The following is a 7,167-nucleotide window of genomic DNA, read 5'->3' on the forward strand; positions in this document are numbered from 1 at the left end:
ATAGCAAAAATTTGTGCCTTTTTTGTTTTTAAGATTTTAGCATAATTACATCATTTTCTCCTTCACTCTGCTCCTTCCAAACACTCCCATATACCCCTCTTGCTCTCTTTCAAATTCACTGCCTCATTTTTTCATTAATTTTCTGTTTTGGCTAAGTATGTGTGTGTCTAGGTGTGTGTGTGTATTTTTATAACAAATATTGTATTGTAACATGTCCATTAAACGGTGAGCAAGGAGAGAGAGATATTTGTCTCTGATAGTCATGCAAATTTGGAGTATGTTTCTGACTGGGTTTATTTTTTCCCTTCATAGCATCCAAATGATATTCACTTTAGGATTTTTTTTTTCTTTCACACAAGTCTCTAGATACACATATCAGAGAATTCCTTTGTTTTACATTTTAAACATTTTAAAAGTCCTCTGGTATTGTAACTTAGCAGCATTTACTTCAGTTCTTAGGAACTATTGTGCACTTAAAATTTATGGTCCCCATGAAATTGTGAACTCCCTGGAATATTTTAAATAGAAAAAACAAACTCACTAAGTTCATGGTGTCACTTGGCAAGTAACAGGCAACATTTCAGAATGTTCAACACCAATGTACAGTGCTTTAACCCAAATGCTTACACACTAACAAAATGCTGCTGGCATGCCCTTAGCATATTAGAGAGAAAAAGATCTCTAAATCTAGTTATGAGTTAAGAATTTGAACTTAGATAAGAAAACTTCTTTTTGGATCTTGAAACCTGGTCTGTCCAGATTAAAGCCCCACACTGTCTGCCACACTGTCTGCTACGTTACTCTGTCTGTGCTTGTTGTTTGGCACCTGCCCATCTTGTGGTACAGTGGTGTCAGTCACAGTATCAGAAGGAGCTTCAGGAGAAGTCATGTATATGAAATAAATGTAAAGCTGGAATTTGACCTATTCAGTAAAAAAACATGGGGCATTTTATGGTTCTGTAAGCATGAGATTTAGTTTTACTATTTTAAAGTTTTAATAGGAACATGATAAGGAGATATTGTCCTAAAATTTAGTATAGAAGTTATACTTGTACTCACTATAATAGTGAAGCAACATCGCAGAGCTGATGACATTGCATGCATCTAGATTGATTGCATCTATCAATCTATCTAGATGACATTTATCTAGATGACATTGCATGCATCTAGACCTAGATCTAGATTGCACCGCCCTTCATGGAGCAGACCGAGATGAGGATACAACCACAGGCTGGATATAATCCACATAGCATGCAGCACAGCTTAGGGTAGCAGGAAGCTCAAACACTTCAAGTGATAGAAGCTGAACTATCCAAAGAGTGTTAATCCAGTGACTATAGCAAGTTAATCATTAAGAATTATGAAACATGCCATGACAATAGTGGTGCACGCCTTTAATCCCACTACTTGGGAGGCAGAGGTAGGCAGATCACTGTGAGTTTGAGGCCAACAGGTCTACAAAGCAAGTTCCAGGACAGTCAGAGAAACACAGAGAAAGCCCGTCTGGAAAAGCAAAATAAACAAACTAATTGTGCAGCATATGAGCAAAGTGAAACCAAAGATTTTTTTCCAAATTGATTTTGTTAATTATTTATTAATGTGTGTGTGTGTGTGTGTGTGTGTGTGTGTGTGTGCACATGTATGCAAGTGACCAAGAAAGTAAAAGTGGGGCATCCGATTCTTTGGAGCTCGAGTGTCAGGCATTTGGTTCCTGCCCAATGAGATGCTGCTAACTGAGCTCCTTTGCTAGAGGAGCATATGTTTTTCACTGCTGCACCAGAAACCACAGAAGAGACAAAAAGCTATGTGTGAATAAAAAAAGATAGTTTGAAATGAAAATCCCGCTGTACTAATTTTATATGACTGTGATAAAACACCATGACCAAGAAAATCTATAAGCTAACACTTCCGGAGGAATAAAGGTTCATCATGGCTGTGAAGCAAAGCAGCGAGTCTCAGATGTGGTGACAGGTCCAGGGAGCTGAGAGGTCACATCCTCAACCAAAATCCCCAAGCAGAAGGTGAACCGGGCATAAGGGGGGTTATGTACTATTGAAGACTGCTACCAGTGACCTATCCAGCAAACTCGTGCTTCCCACAACCTCCTCAAAGGCATAACCAGGACCAACAAAGTTCATGATCGGCATGGCAATAAGCATGGCCGCACATAGGCAGACATGGCTCTGGAGAAGGAGCTGAGAGTTCTACATCCAGATCCACAGGCACTGGAATGAAGAGTGGCCCTGGGACTGACTTGGAAATCTCACTGTCTGCCTCTAGTAGTGCACTTCCTCCGACAAGGCCATATCTACTAATCCTTTCAGGTAGTATGACTTGCCAAACATTTAAGATATGAGGCTATGGAGTGTTGGAGGAAGCCGCTAGTTCGTTCCTGGCCGCTTAGCCCTGAAATAATCACACAGACACTATATTAATTAAATCACTGCTTGGCCCATTAGCTCTAGCTTCTTATTGGCTAACTCTTAAATATTAATCTAACCCATCTGCGTTAATTTGTGCATCACCACGAGATCATGGCCTATCAGCACAGTTTTGGTGCATCTGTCTCTGGTGGTGGCTCCATGGCTTCTCCCTGACTCCACCTTCTTCCTCCCAGCATTCAATTTAGTTTTCCCTGCCTAACTCTTTCCCTATAGCTCTGCTACAGGCCCAAAGCAGTTCCTTTATTACCCAATGGTGTTCTCAGCATACAGAGGGGAATCGGACATCAATGGAGGTCATTCTTATTCAAATTACCCCAGACCCAGTGTCTAAGAGAAATACACACTGGCAAGCAATATGGAAAAAAGGGTTGCTCAGCAACCAGAAAGGTAAGCAAATGACCTTATAGCTCTTTAAGAAACACAGCCATCTCTTTATCTTTCCCTTATGAAATCTGGCAATAAAGAGAAAAATGTTTTCTTCATACTTAGGATATTAACTCTCAGGCAAAAAAATAAAAATCTCACAATTCTTACATTGTAAGTGGCTGAGCACAGAAAGGAACTCAGCAAGTAATCATGAAAAGTGAAGGAAAATCAATTCTGTGTGTGTGGCTCAAAGATAACAACACACACAAAATGAGAAAAGTGCTTGATGTTGAATAATTCCTATCAACTTCAGGTTCTTAATTTTTTGTCTCACTCTAAGAACAGGGCAAGGAAAAGACAGTGATTGTGGTCTCGGGAGTAGGCTGTAGATAAACAACATCCAGAAAGAGATACTAATGATGGTGTCTAAAAATAAGAAAAGGCCATTTTCGTTGGCCAGAAGCCATACCCTATAATTTTTATGTTCTATCCAAACTTGAAGGGGTATGAGTCACTAAGAAGAGCAAAAATGACATGCAATGTCTACAAGTATCCGTGCAGAACATTAGCTTACCATTTGACCAAATAAATAAATAAAGCAAGTAACACCATAATCATTTCTACCTGAAGCTACTATGCTCCCTGCTTCATAAAAAGAGACAAAGGCGTATTCTATAATTAGCTCTAGCAATATGCTTTTGAGTTGAAGGTTACAACAGCAAACAAAATTGTGTTGATTATTATTGGACACTTAACCTTTAACCAAAAGGGAAAGAAAATATACCCCGCCTACCCCAACCATGTGTTAGCTGATTCTAAACACTTCATATATATGAGAATGTATGAGGAAAATATGTAAGTTTGTGTGTAAGAGTGTTTGCATGACATATAACCTCTCTTGATACATCCCTCCTTTGGGCAAGCTGTAATATCTTTTCAACACTATAATTTTATATTAATTTCTAAATGTATCATCAGCTTGCAATCTAACCAGCTACATACACTGATTATCTTAGTACATATGTATTTTCTGTAGTCAATATAAGAGCATGAAGTAGACGCCCACTTTGTTGATGCTGGTTGCCTACAGGTAACTGTACTATTACCACTCACTCATAGGGTTCTCTTGTTACTGCAGCACAACAGAAGCAAATGAAGACTTCGTACTCCGGCCCCACTTTCTTCATCTTACATCTTATCCTTGGAAATGGCTATCATTTGTTTGTGACCCTTTAAAATATTTAATAGAGCTATTTCCTCTCCCCAGGTTTTTTCTCTCTTTTTTCTGGCTGGAATTGTTAAACTGATCAAGTATTCCTGGAAAGCAGAATCATTTTAAAATCCGTCATTTAAAAAATATCCAATAATTTCTCATGATTTAGAACTACATGAATCCTCTAACTTTAAAATGTGATGAGTGAATTATTGAGGTACAAAATATAGTTATGCTAAAACCCAGTGCATTGCTACAGAATATCACTATGCTAAAACCCAGTGCATTGTACAGAATATCACTATGCTAAAACCCAGGGCATTACTACAGAGTTTCACTATGCTAAAACCAAGGCATTGATACAGAGAATCACTATGCTAAAACCCAGGTCATTGCTACATTTTAATAAAATTGGATTCAGTTTCCAACTCAGGTAATTTGTGGAACTTGAGAGACTCCATCTCTGGAGAAACTGAATGTTGATTATGTAGATCAAAGGATACTCCTAGAGTCTGTTCACTAACGCACTCATGAAATACTCATCATAAGCCATTAAGGACTCATGACACTGCCTTCAGTAGAGACAAGGACACAGAAACAAACAAGCAAGCATTTTCCTACGTGTTTTTGTTTTGCTTTTGTTTTGTTTTTTTTCCATGTTACTTTGTCTCCGGTTGTCCTCTGAAACTCCTGGATTGAAAACAGGCAAAATAAAATGGAGAACAACTTAGAAGCCATAGCCACTGAAGCTCCGTGTTCACAGACTGGATTTATTGTGTCTTACACAAGCTTTTCAGGTGATGAGAAAGATCTTAATAGTTTCTGGTATAAGAGCAGAGTACTATCTCAAGGAAAATTTAACATCTTATTTGTAAACAATAGTGCTTCTTAATTTCACTAAAAATTGACAATCTTTAAGTAATCAGGAGTTTGAATGTGGTATAATCTGTAAGAAAATATGGAAAATAAAGTGTAATACAATTTTGTAATTATAAATATTTATGCATGTTTACTATATTTATATTTAAAAATCAAGTAGCTTTTAAAGTTATTTTTATGTCACTTCTGTACTGGGGCATGCACAAAAAAATCAACCTAAAATTGCTCAGCTACTAAAAATAACTCAGTTCCTTGCTAACTGCCTACTTAAAATACAACAATCTATTTACAAATACTTTAAAAGAAGAAATTATACGTTCTGGAGTAACATTTCTCTTCTTGTTAAATTTTCTGAGAAGCACAAAGCCCTATTTAAAGCCCTTAATAGCATCTTGCACATTCTTTTAAAGGATTAAGAGCACACTTTTGTGCTTACATTGTGGGATTTCAGAGAAATGTTCAAGGGAATGGACTTGAGTTAAAAGCAGAGTACACAAGTTATCTTAAGTACAAGGTTACAAATACACCATTATCTACTTACTGCTGCCTCACATAAATGAATCTGGGCAAAAGATCACATTGGGGACGGGACAAAGGACAGTATTCCACACACAGACAGTCATGGCTTCATTCTCCAGGGCCACAGAAAAAGCAGGACGTCTGCAGAATCAGAAGTACGCACCTATAAGCTGGCTCTGTAGGTCCCTTTATTTGCTTGCCATTGAGGCTTTGGACTTGAGTTTTAACACTGGGGCCTGCACAGTGACTGTTTGTCATGAGCATCATTTACATTGCTAGTTCCTTGTGTCAGTCTGGACTTCAGGAAAGGGAACTACTACGGACTTTGAAATTTGAAAGTCATGAACATACTCATATTTGTGGACAATATAGTTTAATTCAATTTAGGAACAGTACAGTTGAAATCTATACATGGGGGGGGGTAAAATTAGAATTAATTTGGCATTACAACCACACTTCTCCCACCTCCCCCTTCTGCCGCTGCTCCCTTAACCTCTCCACAAGCCCATGCCCTATCCATACCTCCCAAATGGTGAATTAGTGATGCCAAAGCTATGTCACCCTGCCCAGAAAGGCATTGTTTTTACGCTATTGTGAAGAAAGGGCACACTAGAGCCGAGCTTGTTAAACTGAAAGTTGCTTATTTGGGATTACATAAAAATATATGAGGCTTGTGAAAAATTTAACAATGCTAAAATGCTTTGGAACATGTAAAAGTATAAAAGTAATACAGTTTCAAACATGTCATGTATCTATGGAGACTTTGACAGTTGTCTCTCATGTTGCTGGCATCAACGTGACTGTAGCCTTAGTTCTGACTGTACACATAAACCCTTTGCCCCGTGCATTTGTCCATACCACATAGCATCAACTATCACAGTCTAAAACAGATCAACTCAGGATCCAGAACTCATTAAGTTACTTCACATCCAGTGTTGTTGTCTCTATATAGAACCATACTGATTGAAAGCAAAGACTTGATGTCCTTTTACTATCTCTCTTCAGCACTGGTTTAAAAGGAATGTGTCTTGGAGTTACACTGTTACAATGTTTGATTAGAAATTGAATTGCTCTTTTGGGTTTTACAACACAGTGTTTTGCTCACAGAATAAAATTTGGGCAGAAATTAGTACAGATCTTTGGACATTTCAGAAAAGTTTCTTAATGTAGTATTGCCTATTTTGTGCTATGTAATTGTACAAAGCAGTATTCTTGCTCAAGATGAGAATATCAATTCTAAAATACATTGAACATGCACCATGTCTTACCATATCTAATAGTCAACCAAGATTTAATTCTTAGGTAAAAATAACCATGTATGGCCATCTCATGAGTACAAGATTTCCTTTCATTTTTAATATGTGGTAAATATGTTTCCACATTTTAACATGGGTTATTATAAAATTGTTTCATTTATATATTTATTTGTAAAGACCTATACACCCATGGTTGGGTGAAATAGTCTCAAAAATAGGTGTATAGTGCAACCACTTTGGAAATCAGTGTGTCAGTTTCTCAGGTAACTGGGAGTCAACCTACCTCAGGATCTAGCAATTCCACTCTTGGGAATATACCTAAGAGATGCCCAATCATACTACAAAAGCATTTGTTCAACTATGTTCATAGCAGCACTATTTGTAATAGCCAGAATCTGGAAACAACCTAGATACCCATCAATGGAAGAATGGATAAAGAAAGTGTGGTACATATACACATTAGAATTCTACTCAGCGGTAAAAAAACAAT

The sequence above is a fragment of the Myodes glareolus genome, chromosome 13 (assembly GCF_982192425.1).
Source record: "Myodes glareolus chromosome 13, mMyoGla1.1, whole genome shotgun sequence".
Lineage (NCBI taxonomy): Eukaryota > Metazoa > Chordata > Mammalia > Rodentia > Cricetidae > Myodes > Myodes glareolus.